The following is a 20,059-nucleotide window of genomic DNA, read 5'->3' as shown; positions in this document are numbered from 1 at the left end:
GAGGTGTCAGGAATCTTAGAGATCTTTAACTGGAGGTCTCCAGTGGACTTATAAGTTCATTTAGTTGTTGGAGCTTTCTTTAAATGAGAAATGTGAATCCAGGGGTCAACTCCTTCAAGTTTTGCTGCACAGCAATTAGTTAACAATACCTGATAGAGTCCTTTCCAGTGAGGTTCAAGTGAGTCTTTTAGTGAGGTTCAAGTGAGTCTTTTAGTTGCTGTCGTTTCCAAAAAAAAGGTCCCTTGGCTAGACATTATGGTATTTAAGATCTTCGTCTCCCAGGAGTACCCTGTAAAAAGAATCTTTTATTAATTTATTTTGGGGAAAAAGTTTAGTTAAGCCTTGACAATAACTGAGTATAGCACCTTTCAATAAAGTTGGTTCATATAAATTGCTATCCTGTTTCGTAGGTTGACTTGTAATTATCTTTTAAGTGGGTAATTGATGTTATCCAAGAGAAGTTGCTCTTGGGTTAAGCAAAACCAATGGAAGAGCCTTTGGCCCAGTATGAAAAGCTTTTGTTAATTTTGCCAAATGGATTTTTTTTTTTTTTTTTTTGAGACAGAGTCTCGCTCTGTCGCCCAGGCTGGAGCGCAGTGGCGTGATCTTGGCTCACTGCAAGCTCTACCTCCCGGGTTCATGCCATACTCCTGCCTCAGCCTCCCGAGTAGCTGGGACTACAGGTACCCGCCACCATGCCCGGCTAATTTTTTGTATATTTAGTAGAGACGGGGTTTCACCGTGTTGGCCAGGATGGTCTCCATTTCTTGACCTTGTGATCCACCTGCCTGGGCCTCCCAAAGTGCTGGGGTTACAGGCGTGAGCCACTGCGCCCGGCCAGCCAGCTGGATCTTTATTATTCCATTTATTTGTTCCACCAATCCAGAAGACTAAGGTTGGTATACACAATGAAAATGTTGGAAAATGGGCCAGATTTTACAAATTGAGTGGACTGTCTTTCTAGTAAAATGAGTTCTTCTATCGCTATGTAATTTGGAAGGAATTCCCCAAGAGGGAATTATTTGCTTCAACGATATTTTCCTCTTGCGTGTGCTATGACTCTTCTGCAAGGAAATGTTTCAACTCAGTGAGAGAACATACAAATCATAACCAGTACCTATTTATAATTCTGGGCTGGAGGTAATTGGATAAAATCCACTTGCCAGATATCAGAAGGTCTGGTGGGCAAAGGAAAATGCCCTTGATATCCATGAAGAGGCTGTCCTGGATTATGTTTAGGACAAACTGCACATTTAGCATAAGTCTTATGAGCCGATTGTGGGTGACTGTTTCCAGTAATATTGTTTTTCTTAGGCAGTCATTTTCTGAGGTCCCTAGTGAGTGAGCTGATAGAAATGTTGTAATACAGGAAATTGAAATAAATTCCAAAGGCAAAACAAGTCTGTTGTTGAGTCCATACTATAATTTGCAAGTGGGGGAAAAGTGTGTCTCCTTTGTTAGCCATATCTGCTTTTCCTTCTCTGAACCCTTTTCTTGAGCCACTTGGAGTTCCTTTTCAATGGAGCTCATTTAAAAAAAATATAGCCACCTGTATAGTTTCATCTGCTATTAGTGTTAGAGCAGCCTTTGGCTGCTGCGTCAACAAAATACTTTTTCTCTGAAGGGCTGAGTTTGGAGTGTCCAGGAATCTTAATAATAGCCCCCCCTTTTTTTTCTGGAAATTCCTTAGTAGGGGCTCTAAGTTCTGCCTCGTCCTGGGGGTCTAAACTACTGAAGGTTCTCCCTTTGGGTCAGGATTTTCTCTAAAAGGTGCTATCAAAACTTATGTGGGTAGAGGAGGGAGTAAGGATCATTTGATCTGGGCAAGGCAGTTCTTTTGTTTTTTTTTTGAGACAGAGTCTTGCTCTGTTACCCAGGCTGGAGTACAGTGGCATGATCACAGCTCACTGCAGCCTCGGCCTCCTGGGGTCAAGCGATCCTCCTGCCTCAGCCTCCTGAGTAGCTGGGACTACAGGCGCATGCCACCATGCCTAGCTTTTTAAAAATTTTTTGTAGAGACGATGTCTCACTATGTTGTGCAGGCTGGTCTTGAACTCCTGGGCTCAAGTGATCCACCCACCTCAGCCTCCCAAAGTGCTGAGATTACAGATGTGAGCCACTGCGCCCTGCCAAGGCAGTTCTGAAAGGAAAGAATAAGGGTTCTGAAGGAGCAGGCGGAGGGGAGGAGGTGAGACAGTGGAAACATGAGACGATTTTTTCAGTCAAGAAAGTTTCCAAGATCTTTTGGTTCACCTCCTGTATGGAAGCAATTTTATCATTACTTTTAGAGGCTTTTAAAAACCATTGTAGTAACTATCCCATTCTTTGTGTTTAATTTTTAAGCCACTCCTCCCAGTTGTGCACGTAAATAATTCAGTTTTGGGGTCTTGAATGAGCCCCATTTTGGCCAAGTTAAGCTAATTTAATTTTTAGTGATGTTGGTTCAATGAGTCAAAAAATTTATAAGATGAGGTGCTATAATTTTTAGTCACAAGCCTAGCTGGTGTCTTGGAAGATGGTAACTCTCCTTCGTAGCTTCAACTTCAGATGTCTTGTTTTAAATGTCTCTCCCTTCTCCCTTGTCTGCACCAGATTAAGAATGTGTTCAGGGTCAAAAATGTGTTGCTTATGTGCTTCACTCCTCGGGCTCTTACCCCTGAGGTGGTCTGCTCACCCCTGAGTTGGTCTGCTCTCTTAGGTGTTTCGGGAGAAACTCACCTGCTGAAGCAGTGAGGTGCCCTGAACGCTAGGCGACCAGCCTATTATGAGAGTTCCCTGGAGGAGCTATTACAACTTAAGTGTTTTCCTGTTGATGATGAAGCCCTTTGGAACCACTACATGTCATGAGGAATCTCCTCTGACCCTTCCGCAAGATTCTTTGTCACTTAAAAATACCTGAGATTCGGGCTGGTGGGTGCAAGCATCCTTTATATTCGGAGCAATTTTTATCTCTGTTGCTCTTATATAGAATGTAAAGGATTGGTGCAGACAAAGGAGCTTTTGAAAAGAAAAACACTCAGCTAGTCAAAGAAACCACCGCAAGGTGGTCAAGCTATAGCTTAGTTTTATATGTTTTAGGGGAACATAAGACATCTGTCAGTACATGTAACATGTACTTTGGATCAGTCTAGAAAGGTGGGACAACTTGAAGCTCCAGGGCAGAGTTGGGATTTCCAGGTCATAGCTGCATTCAAAGATTTTCTGACTGGCAATTGGTTGTAATAATTATTATCTAAAGACCTGGAATCAATAGAAGGGAATGTTTGGGTGAAGATAAGGGGTTATGGAGACCAAGGTTCTTATTTATGCAGATGAAGCTTTTAGGTAGCAGATGTTAGAATAGATTGTAAATGTTTCTTATCAGACTTAAAAAGTGCCAGAGTCTTAATTAATTCTCCCCTGGGTCAAGGAAAAGACCTGGAAAGGGAAGGGGATTCTTTACAGAATGTAGATTTTTTTCCCTACAAGAGACAGCTTTACTGGGCTATTTCAAAATAGGTCAAAGAAATACATTTTAGGGTAAGATACAGTTTCTTTCAGGACCTGCTGTCATGTGATTCTATACTAGGATCAGGTTGGAATTTGGTGTCTTATTGCTACAAATAGTTTGTTTTTTTCATCTTAAGATCTGTTTTAGCTGGGAGTGGTGGCTCATGCCAGTAATCTTAACACTTTGGGAGGCTGAGGTGTGAGGATTGCTTGAGCTCAGTTTGAGACCAGCCTGAGCAACATAGTGAGACCCTATTTCTAAAAAGAGATTAAGAACAAAAATCTGTTTTAATGTTAATGCTTGTCAGTTGTGCCTGAATTCCAAAGGGAAGATGGTATAATGAGGCATATCCGACTCCCCTTTCCCATCATCACCTGAACTTGATTTTCAGGTTTTCTTTGAAATGCCCCTGGCTAAGAGTAGAGGTCCATCAGTCAGTTGGGAGGCATAGAATTTTGTTTTTGGTTTACAATGTATATAGGGTAAAAAGCTAACCGGTATGCAGGTGTCTCAGGATCTGGAGAGAAATGATTGATTTTCTCCTGCATTTGTGTTTCATCTGATAGGCAAGAAGGTTACAGTCAGCACATGTTAGTGAAATGTTTGGCAAATTCCAGCCTTGCAAGTGAGAGTTCATCTTGAATTCATAGGCCTAGTTTCTTTTACCTGTGTTCAACCTGCAGCCATCTTGAGCTGCTTTTAAAATTCTTTCAGATTTTCTTTTTCTGACAACTTTAGGTAATTGTAATTCTGAATGGATAAATGGAAGATGAACATTTGCTTATTCTTTACCTTGCTCTCACAGTTCACCCTCCCTCTCCTAATTGTCCCAGTACAGTTACATTTTAGTTAGGTTTTACTTGGTTTTTACAGAATTGTAACTGTGCAAGAACCACACGGTGTGTTATGTATGATTACTTTTCCTTGCCTGCCCAATATTTTGTTTTCCCCAAAGTGGTGAAATCTGTTTTTTCCAGCACAGTGGGTATCCCACTTCATCAATTTCATCTGCTTTGTGAAGGCTGTTTGGGTCATCTGGGATGGTCAACTGTAAGCCGCTATACTTGGCTGCATTCTTGGGGTCTCCCTTCACAGTCAGGAAATTTCCTTCTCTTTTCTCTTGTTTTGGGTTGCCCTTGCTTCTTCTTCTTCTTCTTTTTTTTTTAAGATGGTGTCTTGCTGTTGTCACCCAGGCTGGAGTGCAATGGCGTGATCTCAGCTCACTGCAACCTCCGCCTCCTGGGTTCAAGCGATTCTCCTGCCTCAGCCTCCCAAGTAGCTGGGAGTACAGGTGCCCGCCACCACACCCAGCTGATTTTTTTGTATTTTTAGTAGAGACGAGGTTTCACTATGTTGACCATGACTTTTTGGATGTCTGAATATATATATATATATATATATTTTTTTTTTTTTTTTCAAGCTATGAGTAGGCCTTTTTTTTTTTTTTTTTTTTTGAGACAGTGTCTTCTCACTGTCACCCATGCTGGAGTGCAGTGGTGCAATCTCAGTTCACTGCAGCCTTGACCCCTTGGCCTCTAGCCATCCTCCCACCTCAGCCTCCTGAATAGCTAGAATACAAATGTGTGCCTCCACACCTGGCTAAGAAAATATCTTTATGTGACTTTTCCTCAGTCATCATTTGACTCTACAGAGCACTATGTTAAATACTTTCTCAGGAATTTTGTAGGCATTTCTCTGTTGTCTTCTGGTTTTTAATTTGCTGTTAAGGAGGTAGATACCCTTCTGATTTGTGATCCTTTGTATGAAATCTATTTTTAATTCTCTAAGGACTCACGTACCCTTTTATTACCATGTTTTTCTCCAGCATTCTGAAAACACCATGATGTGTCTCTTGGTGTGGATCTATTTTCGTCCAGTGTGCTGGGCACTTGCTGGGACAGCTCGTCATGCGTATTCACACTCTGCAATTTTGGGAATATTTTCCCTATTGTTTATTTCATTTTTCTTCCCTCTTTTTTCTGGTTCATCTTTCTGGGACCCTTCTTGTGACTTTGGTGCTTGTGGACAGTCTTATTTTGTCCCTTTGCTTCATTTTTAGCTTTGCCTTTTTCTGACCCTTTTATTGAGCTTTCTTTGTTCTCATGTGTTCGGTTTCTAACAGCTCTTTTTTGTTTGTTTTCTGAAAATTTTTCTTAGTAGGATCTTGTTCTTGTTTTATGGTTAATTTTTTTTTTTTCAATTTCTTCACTGAGGACGTTAATGATTTTTTGTTTAAGGGACTTCTTGTACAGGTTTCCTCAGTTGTTTTTTCCAGTTCATGGGAGGTACACCTCACAGTAAAATTCACTCCTTTTAAGTATAATTTTTAGTTTTGACAAGCACAGTCATGTAATAACCAACACAATGAAAATATTGTTGGATTGTTTGGTCTATTAAATTATGTCTGTTCTCTATCTGCTCATTTTTTGTTTTTGTTTTGTTTTTTTTTGTTTGTTTTTGTTTGTTTGTTTGTTTTTTAGATGGAGTTTCACTCTGTCGCCCAGGATGGAGTGCAGTGGCGCGATCTGGGCTCACTGCAACCTCCGCCTCCTGGGTTCTAGTGATTCTCTTGTCTCAGCCTCCAAGTAGCTGGGATTACAGGCACCTGCCACCACACGCAGCTAATTTTTTTGTATTTTTAGTAGAGACAGGGTTTCACCATGTTGGCCAGGCTGGTCTTGAACTCCTGGCCTCAAGTGATCTGCCCGCCTTGGCTTCCCAAAGTGCTGGGATTACAGGTGTGAGCCACTGTGCCTAGCCCCTGTCTGCTCCTTTGAAGAGTGCTGGGCTACCTGATTGTCAGCCAGCTCTCAAGATGAGGATTGTCTGTCAGGCCATTACCTTGGGGAACTCCTGATGTCAGATCATTTGTCTTTCCCCTGGCTGGTCAGATATCCTAGAGAAGGCCGCCCCATTTCTTTTTGGGATGGGTATGCATGGCTACCCATGGCCTGGGAGTCAAGTAGGTAAAGAGGACTAGAAGATGTCTGTCAGTATTCTGGATGTAAACTTGCTTTTAATTCTCTTGTTTTCAATACAATACCTGTGGTGGATGAGAGAAAGTGCCTACAACATTTTGCAGCATCTCCTGAACCTGGGCATGAACATGTGACTTGTTTGTCAGCCACCGAGTTCTGGGATAGCTGCTGTTCAGCAGTAGCTCACTGATAGGGTACCCTTGTCCTCGAAAGTGCTTGGCCACTCAGTCCTAAGACCAGTGTTTGACCTCTAGAGAATCAGCATGCTGTTTTGGAAGTACAGAGGGAGGATTAGAGGTATAACAAGTTTTAAATTAGCCTTTCAACCAATCTTCTCTTTTTTTTACTCCTACTGTAACCACACAATAGGTTCGTCACTTAATGCACACAGCAAGTCAATACGCAGAGACACTGGGTTGTAGCAGAGAAAGGTTTAACCATAGGGCCACCAATCAAGGAGACAAGAAGAATCCTCAAATCCATCTCCCTGAGTAGTTGGGGGCTGGGGATTTTAAGGGTTTTGGAATGGGTTGAAGTGTGGAGATGATTGGAAAGAGTGCAAGGTGAAGTCAAGGGACAGGAGAGGAAGAAACAGTATTCTCATGCTGATTTTGTTCCTCTTCGGGGGGAAGGGAGGCTTCAAACTGGTTGATGTCAACTGGAATTCAGGATCTGAAAAAATCATAAGCAATTCTTAAAAGCCTTATGATTCTAATTAATGTCAGAGATCCCGTCTATAAGAACAATGGGGGATGCAATTAATTCTTAAAAGCCCATGACTCTAATGTCAGAAATTCTATCTATAGGAACAGTGAGGATACAAGTGATTAGTATCCAGAGCTACATGACTTTTGGTTACAAGGAAGTGGGCCAAAGTGCAGCCTGATTAATGCTTAATTATAACTATATTTTTGTCGGAATTCTTGTTAACCCTGTGAGGTTGGCTTCACATCCTGCAGTTGAAAATATCACTGCTTCCTGAAACTTTTGGGAGGTTCTGTGGTATTTTAGTTACTTCTTTAGCTTTCTTTAGTACTGGCCTAGGTTTTTTGTTTCTTATTCCTGCATTTACCGTTGTCCATCAGTGTTCCAACTTTTAAAATTCGTTGCTATTTTCTCCTCTTTCATGAGGTTTATGCCTTTAAGAAAAAATCCTTTATTGTAGTTTCAGAGAGGTTTTGAGAAGGAGCTGTGAAAGGAAAATAAATCTTGGGCCCCCAAATCACTATGCCAAGGGAAAAGTCAAGCTGGGAACTATGTCAGGCAAATCTGCCTCCCATTTTCTTTCTAAATAAGATAGCTACAAAATTAAAAAGCTACATACCTCCCTCAAAATTTGCCCACAAGGAAATTCCTTGTGGACAAAAGACAGAACTCAAAGTCATCCCTCTGAGGCTCACCTGAGACAAATCCATATCTGATTGCTTCCTCTACCCCATTGTTTATGTAAAAATGCAGATATTGAGCTAGACTAAATTGTGTATTCAGTGGATAGCCGCTTGAGGACTCAAAAGAATGCAGTCTTTTGTCTATTATCTACTTATGACACGGAAGACCCCTTCCCCGCCTCAAGTTGTCCTGCCTTATCAGACTGAACCTAGGTACATCTGATACATATTGATTGATGTCTCATGTCTCCCTAAAATGTATAAAAGCAAGCTGTACCCCAACCACCTTGGGGCACATGTCAGGACCTCCTGAGTCTCTGTCACAGGCACATCCTTAACCTTGGCAAAATAAACTTTCTAAATTGATTGTGACCTGTCTCAGATACAGGTTTACAGAGCTGAGCTAAATGCAGGTGTTCAAACTGCCATCTTTACCTGGAAGTTTGATCCTGTGTTTTTAAGATAGCACTCCTCACCCAACTGAGTTTTATGGTGATAATTGATAACAGTGTATCCAGACTGGAAAATGCTGGCCCATTCCAGTTAACTGTGTGGAGGAGTCATTGAGAGTTCACAGGGCCTTTTAAAATTCACTTGTTCAGGTTACTTTTTTTCCCACTCAAACGTAAACTTATTTTTGTGTTAAGTTTAGCCAGATACAGTCTCTGGAAATGGTTGAAAGGAAGTCAAAATATTTTGTGGGGGCCAAGAGAAAACTTCCCCTTTGCCCTCTGAAGATTCACTGAAAATTACTGACAAAAGGCATACAAATGTGTTTGATCATTGTTTTATGTGGCACAAGTGCCTTCAGAATGAAGATCCAAAGATCAGAGGAAACTCTCCATTTTTATGCTTAGGTTCAGCAAAGTATGGACAGCCATGTAGAGATACGATTGGACAAAAAGGATATTATTTAATGCTAGTAGATACAGACTGAGTTGAGAAACCCAGCAAGACCCTTGATTTAGATCCTTCCTGGTCTCTCTGCAGCACTCCCTCCTTGGTATGGGGCAGAACCGTCTTTGGAATGGGGGTCTTATGACCTACAGTCAGACAAAATAGGTGAGATAATTTCTTTATGTCCAGTTTTGGCATAGAAAGATTAGGGAGGGAGGAGGTTAGAGTAATATTGTTAAATTTTGTGAACCCCCAAAATGTGAGATAGGTCCCAGGTAATTTAGAAAGTTTATATTGCCAAAGTTGAGGACATGTGCCTGTGACACACCTCAGGAGGTCCTGACGACATGTGCCCAAGGTGGTCAGAGCACAGTTTGGTTTTATACCTTTTAGGGAGGCATGAGACATCAGTCAACATATGCAAGATGAACATTGGTTTGGTCTGGAAAGGCGGGACAACTTGAAGCAAAGGCGGGAAGACTTGAAGCAGGGAGGGAGCTTCCAGGTCATAGGTAAATAAGAGACAAATGGTTGCATTCTTTTGAGTTTCTGATTAGCCTCTCCAAAAGAGGCAATCAGATATGCATTTATCTCAGTGAGCAGAGGGGTGACTTTGAATAGAATGAGAGGCAGGTTTGCCCTAAGCAGTTCCCAGCTTGAGTGATTTTGGGGCCCCAAGATTTATTTTCCTTTTACATTTCCCCCCTTTCTTTTAAAAAATCTTTTGGAGAAAGCATTTTAGAAGAAAATGAGTCTCTGGCTTCAGGTTTCTTCTGATCTCTTATGGCTAGGATTGTTTATTCCTAGAAAGGTAGGTCCTGAGTTATTAGGAAAGTTCATTTTAAAAGTCTCATGTCCTATGAAGAGAAAATAGGGGGAGGAAGAGAGAAAAGCAACAACAAACAAAAGAACAATCCTGGAAAATTGATATAGGCCACATTACTCTAAAGTCCATACATTAGTAGACAGATATGAAAGTGGCTTATGTATGTAAATAGGTTGCTCTTGTTTTCTTCTGAAGTTTAAGTTGTCTAGCTTCAGTTTGCAGGGCTTTATGAAAGCACAGCTTAGTTTTTGGTGACTCCAAATTCAGAACAGTGGGGAAAAAAGAAAGAAAAAAACCCCTGAAAACATTATTTTGCAGGGTTGTAGCCAAGAAAAATTAGAATTAGAATTAGAATTTGGTTCAAATTTTAGAAAATAATAAAATTGAAAAACATAGGCAAGACTAGAATCTAACAACAAGTGTGCTATAGTTTTTGAAACAATTTTTCTCTAGTTTCCCATTTTTACTAAAGACAAATCATGGTAGGACTGATTTGCTTTATTATACTTGGGCTTATTATTTGTATACAGTGCAGCAAGAATAAGAATTATACTTTTTTTTACATAGGCTTTTAAATTGGCTTTGATGGAACTTTGTTCCATAGAAGGAATCTCAGATAAGACTCCTTTTTTAAAGCCCAGCCCAGCCATTATGGATTTGTACCTTCAAATACTATGAGTTGGGTGAATTCCTTTCCTCTTGAGGTTCTAAGATAAACTTGGGCCTCCTAGGCCTGTCAGAAAGTGACATTCTTTACTTACCACAGCTCAGGAACCCTGTACAGGGACTGCATAGACAAAGGTGTAAGGTCAGTTTTTCCAAGGGGCTTTTATTGGCTCCATAAGTCAGTTTGATTTCTTTATGGAAGACACACCATTCAAGTTAAAGCCTTGGTAAAATAACCAGTTTCTTTAATTGTGCCCCATTACAAATGAAAACAGATTCTTATTGCACTTATGCAAATAACTGTATTGTCATAAGGTAAGAATAGTCACAAATACTCCTCAGATTTTATAGAAATCAGGTAGAGAAAAACAAATATGCCCCAAATTTGGATCATAAGAGTATACTTTACTAAATTGTTAAAAGCTATAAATAGCTTAAAAGAAGTTTTTTTGACTCTGAAAAATAAAAGAAAGGATCAGCAACGTCTTAAGCAAAACGTTAAAAAGATTACTTCAGACTTCTATTAGTTTAGTCCCTGCAGTTAATTCCTGTTCTGCTTGATATTCATGAATATTTCAGCTCTCTGAGTCCTGAAAGTTTTTCCTTTATTCTGATGTTACAATCTCTAAAGTTGTGAGAAACTTGTATTCAAGAGCACCTGTTAAGCGTTTTATAGCTGATTATAAAGCCACCTTCTAAAGAGGACCAAACAAGACAACAATTGTCATGGTCTTGTTTTAGGGCAAACCTAAACAAAACAAAAAGTTTTAGGGCAGCCATAGTCAAGACACAGTTGACAAGGAAATTTGTTACCTCTGTGGCACATAGTAATTTAACATAACAATTATAATTATTACCAATAACATATATTAAGTCATATCAGAATTATAGGAGTTTCCCATAATTTTGGAACACATACCAATAACATTTATACAAATACAGCCCAGAGAAAAGCAAACACCATTTCATATTTGACAATGCTTCCTGTATAATTTTTATACCAAATAAGCAAAATTATGTCATTGTTTTAGATTTTAGGGAACCTGGTATCTTAAAGGATTAATTAGGTCAGAAAAAGGCATAATTTATAATTTGATTTTGGAAATATTGTCAAATATCAAAGGTTTAAAACACTTGATATCACAAAAGAGGATCACAGGTCATTGTAAAATAAGTCATTCATTTAACCAAAGTGATAACCTAAGGATTTAAAAAAAAAAAAAAAGTCAAAAACCTTTATTTTTTGAGAGAGGAGACGTAATTTTCCAAACAATAAGCCCTAATAAAAACATGAAGCTAATTAAATTTGTTTTCCAAAATTTATAAACAATTTATAAAATTTTAATCTTGAACATAGGATATAACTTCCATAAGCCTTTTATAGACTTTATAACCTTTATTAAGGAGTCGGTTAATGCCTCAAGATAACCTTGTTAATCTGACCCAGGTGCCCAGGTCTTGCATCAGTGTGCTTTTGACATTAATGTTTGATTTATAGTGAAACTGAACTTATTTTATCTCTCAAAATTGGCCCTTACAATCTCACACAGCCACCTGTTCCACAATAGTCCCTTGGCCTTGAGGAGTTGAATAGCTTTAATTTCTGGCCTGTGTCTCAGGAATGCAGTTTATTTTGATTGGCATCTTCTATGGGGCCTGATGATGAGGCTTTAATTGCTGTCAGTATTTAAGATTTCACAGGACTTGGTATCCTTTTCAGACCCAAGAGTCAAAGCCCTGTAACTTAATGTTACAAGAACTTTAAAAGCACATACAAAAAGATATGTGGATGTAATAACCTTAATTAAAAAAAAAATTTAGTGTTAGTTTTTTTTCCCTAAGCAAACCAAAACTTAATGCCGTAGGAATTATTTCCATAAAATGTAAAATCTGTTAGGCCAGTTACCAAAAGGCAAAAGGAAAGACCGTCTGCAGTGTACAGAATATTATGTTGGAAGAAAACATTTCCTTTAGACCTTTAAGAAATTATTGTTAGCATCAGGCCACAACAAATGGAACTTGAGGGGAAAAAAACTTATATGAGCTGAAAATGAGTTGGAGAACATTATTACTTTGCTTCTTTTAAAAGGGGGGAGAAAACTGAACATAGTGAGATGTAATAAATGTCAAACTTCTAAAACAAAATTAAAAAAATAATTTAAATTATTTTAAAATACATTATTAAATATATCTTAAATATATATTATTTAAATATATAGAAATATATTTAATAGTTATGAGATACCATCTCACACTGGTTAGAATGGCTATCATTAAAAAGTCAGGAAACAACAGATGCTGGAGAGGATGTGGAGAAATAGGAATGCTTTTACACTGTTGTTGAGAGTGTAAATTAGTTCAACCATTGTGGAAGACAGTGTGGCAATTCCTCAAGGATCTAGAACCAGAAATACCATTTCACCCAGCAATCCCATTACTGGGTATTATACCCAAAGGATTATAAATAATTGTACTATAAAGACACATGCACACGTATGTTTATTGCAGCACTATTCACAATAGCAAAGACTTGGAACCAATCCAAATGCCCATCAATAATAGACTGGATAAAGAAAATGTGGCACATATGCACCATGGAATACTATGCAGCCATAAAAAAGGATTAGTTCATGTCCTTTGAAGGGACATGGCTGAAGCTGGAAACCATCATTCTTAGCAAACTAACACAAAGAACAGAAAACCAAACACTGCATGTTCTCACTTATAAGTGGGAGTTGAACAGTGAGAACACATGGACACAGGGAGGGGAACATCACACACTGGGGCCTGTCAGGGGGTGAGGGGCTAGGGGAGGAATAGCATCAGGAGAAATACCTAATGTAGATGATGGGTGGCTGGGTACAGCAAACCACCGTGGCATGTATATACCTATGTAACAAACCTTCACGTTCTGCACATATATTCCAGAACTTAAAACATAATTTAAAAAAATAAATTTAATAATTATACTTTAATACTTATAAATATATTAATTATATTACTAATATCATATTTTATTAATATAATTAGTATAATTAATATAAAATACAACATATTAGTATGTTTTATTATTATAATTAATATATGTTAATATAAAACATAATAGATATATTTTAGATATATATAATATATATATACACACACACACACACACACACACCCACCCACATGCACACGTTTATTGCAGCACTATTCACAATAGCAAAGACTTGGAACCAGCCCAAATGCCCATCAATGATAGACTGGATAAAGAAAATGTGGTGCATATACACCATGGAATGCAGCCATAAAAAAGGATGAGTTCATATATATTATATAATTATAATTATGTATTGAAACATATTATATATTAATAACAAATATATCTTTAAATACATATATTTATTTAAAAACATAATTAAAATCTCTAATAATTTATTGAGTAGATCCCTTAAGAAATCAATCCCTTACTGTTCTAATAAATTCTTTAGTATATAAATGGTTTTTTTAAATATCAAACCCAGTCTCCAGAGAGACCATTATAATTTCCGTTTAATTATAGACAGCTTGATCTATAAAAGTTTTTTTTTTTAATCCTTTTATTGTGCCTTAGACTCTTTATGACATGCTTGGACTTTCTGGTTTGTCCTGAACATACCTCTTTCTTAAACAACCAGTCATTTTATTCTAGGTCCAAATTAACCATACAAGATTTTTTCTCATACAAAATTATTTTTCTTTAAGCTTTTTCACCAAAAAAACCCTTTATTTTTATAGCTTTCTTTACATCTCTCTTATTTTGTAGTTCCTTTTACCTTGTTTTATACATAACCTTTAAAATAGCTTTGAACCAAACAAAAATTGTTTACCTTTTTAAGGACACTTGTTTTTGAAAGAATATTTTCCTACAATATATTTTTATTGGAAAATACCCAAATAATGAAATATCTATAATTTAACTTTAGATTCTAAATTATGACAAGTTTGTCTACAAGTATTTATCCCATTACATTTACTTATTTTAATTGTTTAGATTATTTATGAAAAGTTTGATAGTCATTAAAGTTATGAAACTTTCCATTGCGAAATTCTGAGACAGTGAAGAAGATAGGACCTAACAGACTCCGTCTTGCTTCTAACCTTTACGTTGTCCTTGTTCATTCCTGGTCTTTGGGAGGAACTTAGTTTGTAATTTAGCTTTGAAACAAAGACGTAACAGTCCTTTGTCTCATTTGCCATTATACATGCCATGGTCAGATCCTCTCACAGTACAAGGTGATCTCTGGTACCCCCACAGCCAAAGAGGTCAGGTCACGCAATACAGGAAAACAGAGCTTTAGACCTAAGAAGAATCTGCCCATGACTCTTGAAACCCCACAAAGAAAACAGAACACCCTAACTGCGGTGAGTGGCACCTTTGTTCTGAATTCTTTAAAGGGGTTCAAATCATTATAAACCTCTAGAATTTTTTTGGTACTGCAGATGGCAAAGGGGGAAGGAGGAGGTATAGGGTAGAAGAGAAGTAAATGAAAGAACATTTGTTTGTTTTTTTAAGACAGGAAGCAAACAGAAACCAAGTGCATAGTTTTTTTTTTTGTTGTCGTTTATTTTTCCCTCTTTTGCAGCTGTGAGGAATTTTAGCCAAATTAGAAAGGGCTTGTTACCCATAATTTGGAATTCTTACTTGGATTTGATCAAGTCAGGTAGAGTTGGTCAAATCTGTTGGAGAAAAACTGCAAAAAACAACAACAATAAAAACCCTAACAATATGATCACCGAGTGCTCTAATGGTAGGGAGAGATTAAGACCAACTAGTTGTTAAACTTTAGACAAGAGAAAACCCCAATTCAACTACTTACCTAGGGATGGGTCTCAGGCTAAAGACTGCTTTCTACCACTCTAGAAGCAGGAGAAAAAAAAAACAAAAGAAATTGAACTCATATTCCCTGCTGGGAGTGAGCTCAAACTCCATAAAGGAGTTACCTGCCTTCCATCGTCATGGAAACAGGAAATCTTGCATTCCTTGTTGGAAGCAAGTAAAACTCCAAAAACAAAACAAAACAAAAGGTGGGGGGAGTTGTACAGCAAAATAAACTTTAGATTTTGACCATATTTGGGGAGATCAGGGATTCTCTGGAGGGTGTACTCCCAGACCTCAGCAAATTGTCCTGTTGGTTTGAGCCATAAAATTAGCTCATGCTGGTACCAAGCACTGATAGATTTGTCAAAGGTCAGGGGTACCTCTACTCAGAATCCCTCTGTGGTTACCAAAATGTCAACCCTGAAAATCTGAGACAGGTTTCAGGTAATTTAGAAAGTTTATTTTGCCAAAGTTGAGGACGCGTGCCTGTGACACACCTCAGGAGGTCCTGACGACATGTGCCCAAGGTGGTCAGAGCACAGTTTGGTTTTGTACCTTTTAGGGAGACATGAGGTGTTAATCAATATATGTAAGATGAACATTGGTTTGGTCTGGAAAGGTGGGACAACTCAAGCAAAGGCGGGAAGACTTGAAGCTGGAAGGGAGCTTCCAGGTCATAAGTATATAAGAGACAAATGGTTGCATTCTTTTGAGTGTCTGATTAGCCTTTCCAAAGGAGGCAATCAGATATGCATTTATCACAGTGAGCAGAGAGGTGACTTTGAATAGAATGGGAGACAGGTTTGCCCTAAGCAGTTCTCACCTTGAGTGATTTTGGGGCCTCAGGTTTTATTTTCCTTTCACAGTTTTATGTCTGGCTTTGGGGAAAAGGGAAAAGGAAAGTGGTTGTTGTTTCTGTGACCTGCTTTGGGAAGGAGGGATTCTAGTTTCTATGGCTGTCCTCAGGAGCATGAGGGGCCAGAGTCAGGAGGGCAGAATAATTGAAAGACACTTTTGCTTCTGAATATGTTTCTTTCTTTTTTCTTTGTTTTGTTTTTTTGAGACAGAGTCTCACTCTGTCACCCAGGCTGGAGTGCAGTGGTGTGATCTCGGCTCACTTCAACCTCCGCCTCCCAGGTTCAAGTGATTCTAATGCGTCAGCCTCCCTAGTAGATGGGATTACAAGCATATGGCACCACACCTGGCTAATTTTTTTGTATTTTTACTGGAGATGGGGTTTCACCATGTTGGCAAGGCTGGTCTCGAACTCCCGACCTCAGGTGATCCGCCCACCTCAGCTTTCCAAAGTGCTGGGATTACAGGAGTGAACCACTGTGCCTGGTAGCTCCTGAGGATGTTTCTGAGGCTTTTATTTTGGGGTATCCTGAGCCCTAACAGTTTCATGCCCTACTTTTTAAACAAGTAAACCTGTAGGGATTTAAATGATTTTGGTGGATTTGCTCTTTAAAATTAAAGGCCTTTAACTTTAAAGGTAGAAGGTAAAGAAGAAGGTAAAGTACTTGAAAGCCAGAACTGGTTTAAACCAAAAACAGCATTTATTGCTCACTCTGCCTTCGGTTCTACCTTGATTAGGTAGTAGAAGGGAAAATGTTTACGCTTCTACTGTGTAAGCACCATAAAACCTGAAAACCACATTTTTTGAAATAATAAAACTACATTTTCAGGTTTTATTATAAAATTAAGGGAAAACAGAAGTGCCAGTAGCCTGCCAAGTGCCACTATCCCTAATCACGAGACGTTTAGAGGTACCAGCTGTGGGGTTTGCTTCTTGCCTTTCTTCAGAATCACAAGCTAATCATTAGCTTTCCTGCTCCTTGCACTTTCCAGAGCTCTGGCCAGAAGAGGCAGGCAGGGGTGTTTACTCTACATGCTCCGGAGACCCTTATGCTTCCCTGTTAGAAGCTTCTGGTGTCTAGCAGATGCAGATCTCAGTGGAGCACCAGAGGCTGCATGTGCTCACTGAGCCAGTAGTGGGTCAAAACCCTTATGCTGTTTGTTGAACTCCATGTATCAGTTTGCCAAGGCTGCCATAACAAGGTTCCACAGACTGAATAGCTTAAAAAAAAAACGAGAAATGTATTGTCTCAGAGTTGTGGAGGCTAGAAGTCCGAGATGAAGGTGTTAGCAGAATTGGTTCTCTGAGACTGTGAAGGAGAATCTGTCCTGTGCCTTCCTCTTACCTCTCTCGGTGGGTTGCTAATATCCTTTGGTGTTCCTTGGCTTGTAGGCCCATCCCCCTGATCTCTGCCTGCATGTTCACATGTTGTTCTTCCTGTGGGCCTATTTGTTTCTGTGTCAAAATTTCCGCTTTTAATAGGGACATCAGTCATACTGATTTAGACCTTACTCTAATGGCCTCATTTGAATTTGATTACCTCTCTAAAGACACTGTCTCCATAAAACATCACATTCTGAAGTACTGAGGCTTAGAACTCCAATAGATCTTTTTTGGGGGGAACACAATTCAACCTAACATTCAGGAAGGATGAGGCTCACACCATTTGTAATCAGGACTTCTCTGTAGTGCTGTGCTGCTGGACCACTCCTGCGGGGAGGCAAGTCATAGGTGGGGAGAAGGGAGAATTGGAGAACTTGCTGATGGGAACAGGCTTAAAGTGTTCTCTCCTAGTGGGATCCTGAAGTCATTGTACAGGGGCCCAGACTTCAGTTGACTATTTTAACAAACCGGCAGAATTCCTGAGCTTCGTGTTGTGAAGTGGGGCACAGAACTGTTTTAAGGGAGTACAGATGCTCCCCTTGTGTTGTTGCTTATTGTCTGTTGGGGAAGATGGGAGAGTCTCAGGGCTTGCAGAAGTTGAGGGTGGAGTATGGGGGTATGCAGTGGAATCACAGTGGGCCTCCCAGCTGCAGAAACAGACAGTGCTCACCGACCAGGCCCTTCTCATATGCCAGGCTTTGGTCAGGTACTGGGGTGGGCGGCTGGTGGTTGTGGTGAGGAGGCATAGCTCAGTTGGTTGTAGTGATCATTTAAGGCAAGCTTGTCCAACTCATGGCCCAAGATGGCTTTGAATGTGGTCCAACACAAATTCATAAACTTTCTTAAAACATTGAGTTTTTTTGTGATTTTTTTTTTTTTTTTTTTAAGCTCACCAGCTATTGGTAGTGTTAGCGTATTTTATGTGTGGCCCAAGACAATTCTTCCAGCGTGACCCAGGGAAACCAAAAGGCTGGGCACCCCTGATTTAAGGTACATTTATATAAGAATATAGAGGCCCTTGTGCATGGAGAGTGTGTGTTACTATCTTCAGTGTCTGGTGTGGTGCCTGGCACTCCACAGATGTTCAAAGAATTAATGCTGCGTTCATGTATGCAATATTTTATAAGTATATGGTAGAGAAGAAGTAGAGATAATGTGCCTTTTAGGGGAAGGAGAGCCAACTCCTTGTCCAGGACATGACAGCTATTTTTAAAACGTCCTTATCAATTAGCAGTGTGTTTTTTTTTGTTTGTTTTTGAGAAAGAGTCTTGCTGTCTCACCCAGGCTGGAGTGCAGTGACACTAACTATCTCGGCTTACTGTCACCCTCCACCTCCTGGTCTCAGGTGATCCTCCTGCCTCAGCCTCCTGAGTAGCTAGGGTTACAGGTACCATGATGCCTAGCTAATTTTTGTATTTTTAGTAGAGATGGGGTTTCACCATGTTCGTCAGACTGGTCTTGAACTCCTGGCCTCGAGTGATCCACCCACCTTGGCCTCCCAAAGTGCTGGGATTATGGGCATGAGCCACCGCGCATGGCTGTTAGCAATGTGTTAATGATTGGTTTAATACCCCTTGTGTGCGTGTGTGTGTGTGTGTGTGTGTGCGTGCATGTGTGCGCATGTGAGAGAGAGAGAGAGAGAGAGAGAGAGGAGCATGCCAGTGTGCAGCCTTACCCCTGCCCTCCGTCTGCAGCGTTCTTTATAAACTAATCTCAGAAGTGTCATATCATCACCTCCGCTTTGTGCCATTGGTCACTCACACAGACTAACTCTGGGACAATGGGAAGGGATGATCCAAAGGGATGAATGTCAGGAGATGAGGATTATTGGGGCCCTCTTTGAGGCCACTTTCCAGTGTTTTTATAATCTCAGATCTGAAGTTAGGATGGTTTCTCTAATACTACTTTCACTTTTTTAAACTTTAAAGTTCAGGGGTACATGTGCAGGTTTGTTATGTAGGTAAACTCATGTCATGGGGGTTTGCTGTACAGATTTTTTTGTCACCCAGGTGTTAAGCCTAGTACCCATTAGTTATTTTCCCTGATCCTCTCCTTCCTCCCACCCTCCACCCTCTATCCTTCAGTCAGCCCCAGCGTGTATTGTTGCCCTCTGTTAGCTCCCACTTACAAGTGAGAACATGCGGTATTTGGTTTTCTGTTCCTGCGCTATTGTGCTAAGGATAATGGCCTCTGGCTCCATCCATGTTCCTGAAAAGGACATGATCTCTCTCTCTTTTTGTTTTTAATGGCTGCATAGTTCTGATAGTACTTTTGGAGAAATCTAAGAATTAAGAAATAATCTAGCAATACTATTTTTGCTGTTTTCCTTTTCAGCATATATTTCTCTTTAATAAGTTCAAAATCATAAGGTTTTTTTTGAACTTGCTTATTCAGCCAGCATTTTATTTTAGCTTTTTATTATGGCAAATTTCAAAGTTTAGAAAGGAGAGAGAACAATAAAATGAACTTCCATGTACTCAGCATCCAGTTTCAATAATTATCAGTTCACAGCCAATCCTATTTCATCCATACCTAAATATCCCCTTGACTCTTGTTATTTAGAAACAAATTCCAGGCATAATATCATTTCATTGTATATATTTCATATGTGTCTCTGGAAAATGGGGAGTCTTTTAAACATCACAACAATACTAAAAAGAGCAATAATTTCTAATAAAATCAATAATTTTTAATAACATCAAATCTGGGGTTCAAAGTGTTTTATTGTCTTATCC

At 39.4% G+C, this 20,059-nt stretch overlaps 1 protein-coding gene and 1 long non-coding RNA gene across 2 annotated transcripts in view; one reads left to right on the top strand and one right to left on the bottom strand.

Moving 5' to 3' along the window:
* RPIA (ribose 5-phosphate isomerase A) overlaps positions 1-20,059 on the top strand; it is a 58,611-nt gene that overhangs the window by 18,870 nt on the left and 19,682 nt on the right. The window lies entirely within an intron of this gene.
* Positions 6,885-14,622, bottom strand: LOC129057654 (uncharacterized). The gene is made up of 2 exons (XR_008522301.1): positions 14,365-14,622; positions 6,885-7,140 (listed from the first exon to the last, which is right to left on the bottom strand). It is a non-coding gene; the product is annotated as an uncharacterized LOC129057654 (long non-coding RNA).

The sequence above is a fragment of the Pongo abelii genome, chromosome 12 (genome assembly GCF_028885655.2).
Source record: "Pongo abelii isolate AG06213 chromosome 12, NHGRI_mPonAbe1-v2.0_pri, whole genome shotgun sequence".
NCBI classification, from domain to species: Eukaryota; Metazoa; Chordata; class Mammalia; order Primates; family Hominidae; genus Pongo; species Pongo abelii.
The sequence above is the reverse complement of the archived record's forward strand: the minus strand, read 5'-3'. Positions and strand labels throughout refer to the sequence as shown.